Source organism: Tenrec ecaudatus, chromosome 3 (assembly GCF_050624435.1).
Source record: "Tenrec ecaudatus isolate mTenEca1 chromosome 3, mTenEca1.hap1, whole genome shotgun sequence".
NCBI lineage: Eukaryota > Metazoa > Chordata > Mammalia > Afrosoricida > Tenrecidae > Tenrec > Tenrec ecaudatus.
In genome coordinates, this window is record NC_134532.1 from 114,730,559 (window position 1) to 114,744,050 (window position 13,492).

Consider the following 13,492-nt stretch of genomic DNA (forward strand, 5'->3'; position numbering starts at 1 on the left):
TGTTTTCTCTGTCAGATATTTTCAAAGCAAAAAAGACAAAAAGCAAGATACATAAAATAAGAGCCAGGCTGTTTGACTATGCTGAACCGAGCTTTTTGTAGCATTGTGTGGGCTTGTTCTGATCAGGTGCCTTTTATAGACTTATTTCTTCCTTCAGCTTAGGGACGATTGCTTTCTTGCTTGCCTCAATATTATCCATCATCCTTGCCACCTAAGAAAAGTTGCTCCTCCTCTTGAACCAAGTTCCAAGAAAAGGTCTATATGCTAGTTGGGGTGGGCTAGAGAATAATGAGAGAGAAATATTTGCCACTTCAGTTAAATAATGACCAGAATGAAGCACACATGAGTGAAATTTGAATTTGGGCAAAATGTTCCAGAGGGAAACAGAATATTTACCAAAAGACACGGTGAGATGATCTGAGCTATCATTTACTATTTAATGGTTTTAAAATTCTGTGGGGAGGGAGAGGGGAGGCACAATCTCCCACATAATGGCCACAAGGCCAGAGTATTTGGATGGTTAGTTTGGGCAGCCTCACCTCGCACATTCCTCGCTGTGATCATTGACTTTGATGACTGCCCTATGAAAAAGCTAGTAAACCCCACATTTAAATAGATTCTCTGGGACCCATCCTTTACCCTCTCCAGCACGCAACTACCTAAAAATGTACAAGAATCCTCCTGCCTGCTTTAGGCAATGCTTCTGGTATCTCAGGAAGGAGAAGGAGGAGGAGGAGGAGGAGGAGGGGGAGGAGGAGGAGGGGGGGGGGAGGGGAGGAGGAGGAGGGGGAGGAGGAGAAAACACCGCTACCATGGATTTCGTTCTGACCTATGGCAATCCTACAGGACAGAGCAGAACCAGTCCTGTAAGCTTCTGACACTGTAACTCCACCGGAGTAGAGAGGCCCTGCCTGTCTTCTGGGGAGCGGCTGGCAGTTAAGCCCAACTCATAACCACTCTGCCACCAGGGTTCCCCTGTACTATTTTATATTCCATGAGGTTTGACACTTAGTTTCCTTTTTTCACCTTAGGTCTACTTTTATTTATTTATTTTTTCGGTCCTACAACACATGAGGCTTTATTTGTCCTCCGCTGCTTCAGGGCGCCGGCCACGGGCAGCTCACTTCAAGATGCTGTCATCTTGGGCTTCTCCCAGTTCCCTGGCGATGCGCTTCAGCTCATCCTGCTACTCCTTCTCCTCGGCCGCCGCGATCCTCCTCTCCTCCTCCGCCCGAGGCTTCAGGTAACTGTAGCGCTTGGCTCCATAGGCCACGCCGAGGAACAGGGCGGAGTAGCGGGTGAGCTTGATGAGCGGCGAGACCTGCACGGGGGGCACCATCTTGTCCCTGACCTTCGCACCGAGGTCTACTTTTAAATGATTGATTTCATGAGGATAAATTTTGAGCATCCCCTATGAAAAAATATGAACACAAAATTTGACTCCCCAATACTCTGATGCGCAGGGGTGTGTTTTGATCCAAAGCCCTAGGACGTGGACTAGAATAAGGGGTCTAGGAGGACGGGAGAGAAGGAAGAAGGCAGGTTCAAGATCGGTCATGAGACACCATTGAGGAAGTCAAGTAGCTCTCTCCCTAGTTGCCATGCTGTAGAAAATGGGTTGGGAATGAGAAGAGTTGATATTTGGAATTTAAAATGACGGAATTACACAATAAATGAAAGATATATTTCCTTGGCTGGGTGAAGATTACAATGGTTTAGCTAGGGGAGCCGTCACAGCAAAGACACTTTACAATCATTATTTTTAAAGCATGAGAGAGCTCCACTCCTCCTCCCAGCACTGAAAGCCAAGGCCATGTTTCTACACCACCGCCAAGATACATGCAAATGTGTGGGGTGCGAGACCTTCAGTCCCTTAAACCTGCTGTGTTGAGACAGATTCACATCCAGGGACTTGTGTTAGCAGGACTTTCCAGTTTCTTTAAACTCAGTCCAAGGAAGGGAAGGCTGCTTTTCCGATTCACTGAAATTCTTATCTCAGCCGTTCCAGCTCACATTTCCAGACTGCTGTGAAAGTTTTTTCTGAGTATGTTGTGAGAATAGAGCCTTGCATTTTTCACCATACTTTGCCTAGAGTAAACAAAACAAAACCTACTTCCCTTTAGACAGATGGATGGACACTGTAGCTGCATCAATGGGGTCAAGCATAGGAACAATTGTGAGGATGGTGCAGGCAGGACTGAGCAGGAAGTATTTCGTTCCTTTGTGCATAGGGTCGCTGTGGATGGTAATCAACTCGATAGCACCTAACAACAACAACAACATAGGTTTCCCCAGGCTGTAGATCTTTCTGGGAGCAGAAAGTCTCATCTTTCTCCCGAGGAGCAGCTGGTGGGTTTGACCCTCCAAACTATGGTTATCAGTCCAATGTTAGTCCCATAGCACCACCAGTCACATGATGTTGTGGGAGATTCAAAGTGTTCCTGTTGAAATAGAGAATATCTAACAATTATACGTAATTCATCCAGGTAAAATACCTAACTTTACCCTAAGTAAAATGACCCCTGTTCTTGGCTCTGGAGAAATACATTTTAGAATAGTTGCCCTGTCCTTGAATGTCCAGAGAGTTTGTGAGAGGGAGCTGCCAGAGCAGAAATCACTCACCTGCGAGGCTAATATCAAATAGTCTCAGGAGGCATGGGTTAGCCTGTAAAGAATGACTGGACACAAAATGCTCAGAGTTTGCTGGTCAAAAAGGGAAGTGACGTGGCCTCTCTGAAACTTGGTAGCGTGTGTCTTTTTTTTTTTACATAAAAGATAAGTATTTTTAATTTGTTTATTTCTGTGTAGGAAACTACAGGTTTCTTATAGAAAACTGTGCTAGTCCGGTTAGCCTAGAGAAATAAATCCATAGAAATTCATAAGTGCATAAGAGAGTTTTATATAAAGGGTAATTGTACATGAAGAAAACGTCCCAACCTAGTCCAGTCCAAGCCCATGGTTTGATATTAGCCCATATGTCCGATACCAATCTACAAAATTCTCTTCAGACTCATGAAATACATGTAATGATGCCGAATGCAGGATGATCACAGGCCAGTGGGATCCAGTGGTGTAGTGAGCATGCCCATGTGTCTTCTCCAGGTCCATGGTTTGACTGTATCAAGATAGGTCCATGTGGCTTTTATAGGGAATCGGCTTGTGTTTTATAGGGAATCGGCTTGTGTCTTGTCAGTAGTGTCTCCAAGGAGGAGACTAGTATTTCCCACCTCCAAGAAGGAATACAGGATTTCCCAGAATTCTCAGGAGAAGGCCATACCCACACAGAGGCCTCACTGGCTATGATCCAATTTGCAGATTAATCTCCACCCCTTCACTCTTAATCCTCTCAAGTCTGAATTGACACCAAATTATGTAACTACCACAATAACTGATAAGTTTTCAAAGATAGGACCATTGTTTTCATTTGTTTTCCCTTTTATTTATGCAGTGTAGGACACACAGGGCATACACACAAAACCTACAAACCACGGGGGCACAAGCCAACTCCCCAGTACACTGGCAGTATCCCACTGAGGCCATGTATGTGGCCCTACCTTTTTGTTCACCTCCCTCCCTCCTTCCTTCCATGTCTCTCCCCCTTCCTAGCCCCAGCCTTGATATAGCTCTCAACATTTAATTCCTTTGGTGTGAACCCACTCTTCTTAGTTTTTTTCCCTTTCTTTTATAATAGGACTATTAGGTAGTATTTGTCTTTATGAGACTGAATAACCTTGCTCAGCATAACATCTTCCAAGTTTGTTCACATCCTGAGGTGTCTGACCGCTTCATTGCTGCTTGTGGAGTTTCACAACAGTCCCACTGGACGTATGCACCAGGTTGTGTATCCTCTCCTCCACAGACTGCCTGGTGCTTTCCGTTTTCCTGCGATTACAGATCGCATTGTGATAGCCGTGGTGTGTATACACCTGCTCCAGTTTGGCTCTACGTTTCTTTATGGTGTGTGGAGTCATGCAGTACTTCTGTTTACATTTGTTTCAGGCGGCGTAGCTGCACACTGTCTTCCACAGGGCTGTGCACTCCTGAAATCCCGCCGGCAGCAGAAGTGTGCCCTGTTCTCTACATCCACTCCAACAATTTTTATTTTCTGGGTTGTTTTTTTTTAAATTTACTCCCAGTGTTGATGTGAGGTGATATATCATCATACTCTTAATTTGTATTTGTCTTACAGATAAAGATCATGAGCATATCATCACATGATTGGTGGCTGCCCGACGTCATTTTAGTGAATTGTCTATTCATATCTTGCTTATATTTTTTAGTTGGATTATGTGTGGGGTTTTCTTGTCAAGATGTTTACATTTTCTATAGATTTCAGAGATTCACTCTTTATGCAGTGTATCACTGCCCCCCATTTTTTCCCAATGAGTTAATTTTCATTGTCCTAATTAATAAATTCTTTTGATGCACGTAATTTCATATTTTTGAGGTCCAAGTCCTGCATTTTGTCTTCTAGAGTGTGAATGTTTTTGGTATATTTATGCCTTGCATTAGGACCCTTAGTTTTTTCACAGTCTTTTCATCGATGATTGTATGGTTATAGGGTTTACAGTAAGTCTTGAGTTCACTTTTGCATATGATGTGAGTATGGGTCCTGTTTCATTCTTTTTCAGGAGAAGATCCAATTTTTTCAGCACTATTTGTTGAAAAGACAATGTCTTTCTCTCTCTTCCTCTTTTAATGTGTCTTACAATTTTTAAAATCAAAAATAGGTATCTGCAAGTGCTTGGATTTATTTCTGGGATTTCTGTATCGATCCATTGGTGTACATATCTATCCTTGTACCAATACCAAACTCTTTGGTTACTGTGACCCTATTTTGAAATTAGGGAGTGAAAATCTTTTTGTTTTTTAATAGTGTTTTGTTTATCCTAGGATCCTTCTCTTTCCATATGTAGTTTGGAATTAGTTTTTTCATTTCTTTGAAGAGCAATGCTGTGGTATGGATTGGAAGTACATTGAATTTGTAGGATGCTTTCAGCAATATTGACATTTTTAATATACTTATCTTACTGTCCACAGACATGGAGTAGTCATTTACTTATGTAAGCCTCTTTTGGTTTCCTGTAGAAGTCTTATATGGTTTTCTTTGTCTATGTCTTTTGTTTCTCTGATTAATTTTGTTCCTATGCACTTTATCGGTTGAGTGGTTATTATAAATGGTATTGTTCTTTTAATTTTCTTTTTGAAGTCCTCTTAATTAATATGCAAAAATCCAATTGATTTTTGTATGTTGATCTTATATCCTGCTACATTGCCAAAGTATTTACTTGGTTCCAGCAGTTATTTTATTTGAGTTTTTGAGGTTTTCTCTATATAAGACCATATCATCTGCAAATAGAGAGTTTTGTTTCTTCTTTGCCAATTTGAATGGCCTTGCTTTCTTTCTATGTGTAGTAGTTCAGCTAAGACTCCCAGGACTGTATCAAATAAGAGTGGTGATCAAGGGCCCCCCTGTCTGTTCTGCATGTGTCTCAGAGATCAAGTTGATTAGTTGCATTACTTAGCACTTCATATGTGTTGATTTTCTTTCTAGTTGATATGTCTTTCTTTCAAAGTGATCTATTAAAATCTCCTACTATTGTTACAATTATTATGTTAATACCTATTTGTCGTTACAATTTAGTAAAAGTTTGATTAATGCATTTTGAAGGACTTTCATTTGATACATAAGTGTTTATTATTGTTATGTCTCATAGTGTGGCTTTTATCATTATAAAAATTGGCTGTAATAGTGACTTTTATTTAGACATCTGTTTTGTCAGAAATTAATATTGCTGTCTGATTTTATAAAACTACTTTTAGCTTGATATATGTTTTCCTCTGATTTTTAATCTGTTTTCTTTTTGTGGCTGAGGTATGTCTCTCATAAGAAGCATGCTAGCGAATCATTATTCCTTAGCCATTCTGCTGTTTGTTTTTAGTGCTGTTGTTGGTTTATTTGTTCATCATTTAATGGGCAGATTACATTTTGTTTGTGAGTTTTCTTGTGAAATACTTCTTTTCTTTTTTTCCATGACTCTTACTGGTTAATAAATTTGTATAGTTTTCCTCTCTTTTCATTTGTTAAGGTCTTATTATTTCTCGGGGTTAATTTTTATTTTCTTTCCAAGTAGAAAGCAGTTTGTTGTCTTTTGTAAACTATGTGATAGTAACCATCTCCATTTGATTATTTAATATCTACTGTTAATTCTGTTACTTTATTTTAATCTTCATTGTGCAAAATTGTCTCTAGTTTCTTATTTCTAACAAAGTAGTTTTGTTTAAATTTGTGTATTACTTATGTACGATAATTTTTTTCAATAATGATGTCTTATATGTTGTTTTTATTCTTATCTATAACTATAATGATTTTGATAAGATTGGTCCTGTTTCAAAATTTTCTTTTTTACTTTGTCATCTGAAAATGTCGTTAGTCCTCCATATTTGAGGATAATTTTGCTGGATGTAGGATTTTTGTTTGAAATTGTTTTTTCTTTCAACATTTTGTATATATCCTTCCATTGTCTTCTTGCCTCCATGGTTTCCATAGAAAATTATGAGCTTATTCTTATTGGTTTGCCCTTCTAGGTCATTATTCTTTTTTTCTTGAATTATTCTCAGGATTCTTGATGTTAGAGAGTTGGATTGTGAAGTGCTGTGGTGATTTTCCTTTGGGGTCAATTCTGTTTGGATTATTTGGAAATTTTCATGGTGGCAGTGATAAAATAATATCTTTTAGGAGTGCTGTGCCTGAATGAACCCAAGACAGACGGCAAGATGATGGTAGGTGGCTATGACAGAGAGAAAGGCTGAGACATGGGAGGCTGGTGGCAGAAATGCTGGAAAATGGAAAAATGGGTATATATTCTGGACCTGAATTTAAGCTGATTTTCCCCCACAAAGATATCAGAGTAGTCATAAATAGTTTTGCAGTTAATTTTTTTAATTCCATTTTTTCTGCATTGAGATGAATAAATTAGTGTGTATTAAAGCCTGAAACCTAATGGCAGCAGCTGGCAGTCAGAGTTCTAACTCTGCTTTGAAACTTGAAGTAAGATCTACTCTGCTTTGAGGTGGTGGCTGTTCACCCGTGGAATTTTGAGTGCCTGCTAACCTGAGGGCCTCCCCTTTGGGCACTATATCAGGAGATGATTCATGGCTTTCCAAGAAGTTTTCATGGACACGTTTTCATCAGCAGAATATTGCCTAACTTGGTCTTGAAATTCTGCTGGAATTCTACACCAGGGATAACTCCACATGTATTTGAAATATCAGAGGCTTATGGGACAGCACCACAGCAATAGTAAAACAAACTGTCAAACAAGTGATAATTTATAAACCCCCTTACATCAAGTCGATTCCAACTTAGGGTTGAAACTCCTGGCTCCAGCTTATGGGTCAGAGTATAAGTGTATTCCTCAGGATTTGTAATGTCTGACTTCAGAAGCATTTTGCCTACACTTTCTTCAAGTACATTCGGGTGGACTTGACAATTTAATCTTTCAATTAATAGTCCGGTGCATTGCCCATTTCTACTGCCCAGGAAAATGTGTGTTCCCATGCAGGTGTAGACACACACGTTTATTGTTGTTAGGTGCTGTTGCCTGAGTTCCAACTCATACCAACACTATGTGTTGTTGTTGCTGTTGTTGTTGTTCTTAGGTACCAATGAGTCAGTTTTGACCCATAGCAACCCTGTCCACAAGGAAGGAAACACTGCCCAGTCCTGTGCCATCCTTACAATTGTTCCTGTGTGTGAGTCCATTCTTGCACGGATATCAATCTGATGCCTTGAGGGCCTTCCTCTTTTCTGCCCCTCTAGTGTACCAACATCATGTCCTACTCCAGGGACTGCTTTCTCCTGACAGTATGTCCAAATCATACAAGACAAAGTCTTGCCATCCTTGCCTCTATGGACCACTTAGGCCATACTTCTTCCAAGACAGGTTTGTCTGTCCTTTTAGCAGTCCATGATACCTTCCATATTCTTCTCCAGCACCACAATTCAAATGCATCACTTCTTCTTAGGTCTTCCTTATTCAATGTCCAGCATTCACATGCATATGAGGCAATTGAAAATACTATGGCTTGGGACAGGTGCACCTTAGTCGTCAAGGTATCATCCTTGTTTTTCAATACTCCAAAGAGGGCTTGTTGTAGCCATTCTGCCATTCAATCTCATCAAGTTTGTAGGTTTTCCCTCTTTTTCACTCAGACTCTACTTTTTTTTCAGGACCTTGTCTCTCCTGATAACAGGTCCAAAGTGTATGAGACACCGTCTCACCATCCTCACTTCTAAGGAGCATTCTGCTTGTACTTTTTCCAAGACAGATTTACTTGTTTCTCTGTAATTCCATAGTATTTCAATATTCTTTTCCAACACCAATATTCAAAGGCATTAATTCATCTGTACTCTTCCTTATTCATTGTCCAACGTTCACATGCAATATAAGATCATTGAAAACTCCATGGCTTGAGTCCTCAAAGTGATATCCTTGCTCTTCAATACAAAGAGGTCTTGTGCAGCAGATTTGTCCAATGCAACACATTGTTTCATATATCCAAATTGTCCTCTAACTAAGGATCTTTAAATAGAGAAGATGATTTCTTGTTTAAGTTTTTAATCCCTGTTGAACAGTGTTTGACAAATGCACATCTGACTTCAAGAAGTTATTTGGAACAGTCAAATGATAGTGAAATTTCCTTCATATGTTTTTTTCCACACCTACCTTTCATTGTCTCTCTTATAGTTGCCATCACAAATCAGATTAATTTCATTAATTCTCGGGATTCATTTAAAAGACACATCCCATGCAATACTTCACGGTTGAATAGAACTGGATGGATAAACCAGGCTCTTCTCCGCCCCACGCCCCACCTCACCCTCGTGTTTCCTCCCCAATCTCCCATGCTGTGACAAAGCTTTAATGGTGCACCTTCTCCTTCGTGTGCATTTCCCTTCCATATACCCTATAGTAATGAACCGGGCCTGTGAAATAATCACTTCCAAAATTTTCTGTTTTCAAAAAGTTATAATTATGGTTTTAATTAGAACAAAAAGAAATAAAATACGCATCATTTTTTAAAAACTTGACTATGACTTGCGAACTCCTTATGATCAAATTCCATAAGTAGAAAAATTATTCCTTAAAGTTTGCATTCTCTATCCTCAGAAGTAGATTAGAATCAATGGGTAGTGTCTGGTTTGGTTTTGTTTTTATTTACACTCTCTGAATCATTCTGCTAAAATTTCTCTTAGACATATCTGGGGACTTTGGAAGTTCAATTATGATAATTAACCATATTTTTAGGTGAGATAAAATTTGGAGTTTTATTTAGTTTATGATATACTAAGGTGTCGAAAAGAAAATGGATTATTTAGGTTAAACTTTAGAAAATTCTGCCTTATTTTGGTTAGAAATGTGACATTGTGAAAATATAAAGGCCAATAGAATCAGAAAAATCTGATTATCAACTCCAAATATATATCGAACTTTAAATATAACCAAGTATAACTTGCCGAATATCAAGAATATAATTTTTAGGACTAAGGTGCATTTGATCCAAGGCATGGTAATTTCAATGGTCTTACATGCATGTGACAGTTGGACATTGAATAAGGAAGACCAAAGACAACTCGATACATTTGAATTGTGGTGCTGGGGAAGAATATCAAAGGCATCATGGATTGCCAAAAGAACAGATTTCTTGAAATAACTACAGCCAGATTTGTCCTTGGAGACAAGGATGTTGAGATGGTCCCTCATATCCTTTGGACATGTCATTAGGAAAAGTCAATGCCTAGAAACAGAGATCACCCATGCTTGATAAAGTAGAGGGGTCGCAAAGAGGAGAAAGCCCCGATTGACACCAGGGCTGAGACAAGTGGCTCAAACTTAAGAACAGTTGTGAATAGGGTGTAAGAATGAACAGTGTGTTGGTCTGGGAAGACCAGAGAAACAAATTCATGGACACTCAAATGTGTCTAAGAAAGAGGTTTCTATACAAGAGCAGTTTAATATTGAGAAACATCCTAGCCCAGTCAGATATGGTCCACGAGTCTGATATTGAACCATCGTTCGATACCAATCTATGAAGTCCTCTCAGATTCATGAAACACATGCAATGACGCCAAATGCAGGAAGATCACAGGCCAGTGGATGCAGTCAGTGGCAGTAGAAGTATCTCAGGGCTGGCAGGGGTCTGTAGGTGGTTCCTTCAGTTCCCAGGGCTGCATCAGGGTAGGTCCATGTGGCTTCTTCTCAGGGATGTCTCACTGGAAGTGGGCCTAGAAAAGAAGATGTCTCCCACCTCCAAGGTGGAAATACAAGAATTTCCAGAATTATCAGGTCTCATTGCCTATGATCCAATTGACAGACTAGACTCCACCCCTTCACTCTTAATCCTCTCAAGTCCCAAATTTACTTCAGATTATATAACTACCACAGATAGTATTTCCTTCTGTTGTACGTAGGGTTGCTATGTGTTGAACCAACTCAACAGCACCTAGCAACAACAACTTGTTTCATCTATTTCCACTCATAGGGATCCATATTACAGTGAGTAGAACTGCTCTATAGGTTTTCCTTGACTGCAGTATTTATGGAAGCAGATTACCAGGCCTTTCTCTGGCTGAGTGAATTTAAACTGACAACTTTTAGGAAGCACTAATCACTTTTTCCAACAACAGACCTAATCTGTAACATCCAAAACCTATTCCAAATCTATCAGCTATTAGCTGTTGACCATAAGCAATTTATTTAAACCATTTGAACTGTTATCATTGAATGAGTAACAGATTTGATTAGATAATAAAAACCTCATGGCACTATTATAAAAACTAAATGCATATATATGCATTTATATATATGCATTTATATATAAATATATATATGCATTTATATATATATATCTCCAAGCATGCAGCATAATGTCTAGCACAATAGAGTCATATTAAATTTTTTTAATTTCCTTAGTATTCCCCTGAGATAATAAATTTAAATTTCGCTAAAATTCGGGTACTGTTTTAAATTTTCCAAAAAGAAAATGATTAACAAATAAACTTGTTCATTAAGCAAGTAACAATTGTCCTAAAGTCATAAGCAGGAAAGCAATTGTCCAAAATCCCTGAAAAAGGCTAGAGAAACTAGAAGAATGGATGTGGTGAAGGCTGAGTGATTGTGGGAAGAAGGCTAACCCAGGATGAGGAGGCAATGGTAGTGCATTGCAACCAATGTAATAATTGTTATATTATGTCATCATACAACATATACCATAATGAATAGTTGGTGCTTGAAATGTGAAAGGAGACAACAGCCTGTGGTATAAAGTTTAACCTAGATCACAGTAAAATGTTTAAAGAAAGAAAAAATGTTTTCCACTAGACATCCCATATTTTAACACTGTCATAATACTGTTAAATGTTAAAATTCGTAGCCATAATTAAATTACTCAAAGGAAATGTCCAAGAGTAGATGCTATCTAGAAATATGAGTGTAATCTAGAGATTGGTTGTGAAATGCCCTAAGACTTTGGAGTAAAAATTTGAAAAGAAAGAAAGAAACTTGATCAATGGCTAACACTGGAATACGTTTATTATTTGCTCTCTTCCTTGTCTGGTCTTGACATAAATTGCTGAAATAGTTCCATACAGCCAATACTAAACTTAGCTACTACACTTTAAAAAAAAACTAATAAGATCAGCAGAGAAGCTGAAGAAAACTTAAGAGCTATGTCTGATGCTATGAAGTAGTACAACATTAGAATTATTGGCTTACCCGAGGAAGACACAACAAAGAAGTCATCTGCAACAATAGTGAGAGAATTCTTGAACGAAACTTCCCCAGATTAATGAATGAAAACCAGGCAGCCATTCATGAGGCTGAAAGAACATCAGCTAGACTAAATCCCAAGAAATAACCAAGGCACATAAAAGTTAAACTATCCAACTTTGAGGAAAAGGAGAAAATCATGAGAGTAGCTAGGGAAAAGTAAGCAATCACATATAAGTGTTCCCGAATAAGAATATGCTCAGACCTATCAGCAGAAACTATGTATAAGAGGAGAGAGTGGAGTAGGGAACCAGTGGAGAGGTCTACGGCTCTGGACCCAAACCTAAGTGGACACCTGTCCCTCACCCCAGAAGAATTTATTTCAAAGGACAGCATTAAATCTGCAGCTCAGGGAGAGGGACATATCTGTTTGGAGTACACGGGGGCAGATGAAAGGGTAGGAGGAGAGAGTGGAGCACATCCTGGCTCACCAGGCCATGAGGACAATATTCCCAATTAGAGCAGCAAGTCCACAGAGAGGACCACATGTCCCTATACGGAACAACACCAGAAACACCAGATTGGGAATTTCACCCAATCTGATCATACCACACCGTGTTTTGTTTTGTTGTCATTGGTTGTTGTTGTTATTGTTTTGTTGTATCTTGTTGCTTGGTTTTGCTCTGTCTTGGTTTTGTGCATGTTATTATCTCCACAGATCTGTCTAAATAAGATAGGCTGGATGAACAATCTGGAGGAGAAAACAACGGGACCAACAGTTCCGGGGGAACATGGGAGAGGGAGAGGTGGGGGGAAAGGTAGTGGTGTTAATAAACCTAGGGACAAGGGAACAACAAGTGATCCAAATCCGTGGTGAGGAGGGTGTGGGAAGCTTGTAGGCCATGATCAAGGGTAATGTAGTAAAGAGGAATTGCTGAAACCCTGGTGGAGACTGTGCATGATAATGGGACAGGAAGAAAGTCAAGGGCAATAGAGGAAAGAGCTGGGAGGCAAAGGGAATTTATAGAGGTCTAGATAAAGACATGTACATATGCAAATATATTTATATATGAGGATGGGGAAATAGATCTATGTGCATATATTTATGGGTTTAGTATTGAGGTAGCAGAGGACATTGGGCTTCCACTAAAGTACTCCCTCAATACAAGAATACTTTCTTCTATTAAATTGGGATTCTATGATGCTCACCTTCCCAACACAATCGCTTAAGACAGAGAGTGAACAAGCAAATGTGGTGAAGAAAGCTGATGGTGCCTGTCTATCAAAAGATATAGTGTCTGGGGTCTTAAAGGCTTGAAGATAAACAAGCAGCCATCTAGTTCAGAAGCAACAAAGCCCACATGGAAGAAGCACACCAGCCTGAGCGATCATGAGGTGTCGAAGGGATCAGGTATCATCAGAACAAAAAATCTTACCATAGTGAATGAGATGGGGAGTGCGAAGTAGAGACCCAAAGCCCATTTGTAGGCTACTGGTCATCCCCTTACAGAAGGGTCTTTGGGAGGAGATGAGCCAGTCAGGGTGCATGTAGCAACGATGAAACATACAACTTTCCTCTGGTTCCTAAATCTTCTCCCACACCCCCCACCATCATGACCCCAATCTTACCTTGCAAGTCTGGCTAGACCAGAAGATATACACTGGTACAGATAGGAACTGGGAAACACAGGGAATCCAGGGCTGATGATCCCTTCAGGACC

At 39.6% G+C, this 13,492-nt stretch overlaps 1 pseudogene; it reads right to left on the reverse strand.

Moving 5' to 3' along the window:
* Window positions 1-1,105: 1,105 nt before the first annotated feature.
* Window positions 1,106-1,355, reverse strand: LOC142443512 (ATP synthase F(0) complex subunit e, mitochondrial pseudogene; annotated as a pseudogene).
* Between the last annotated feature and the right edge of the window lie 12,137 nt (window positions 1,356-13,492).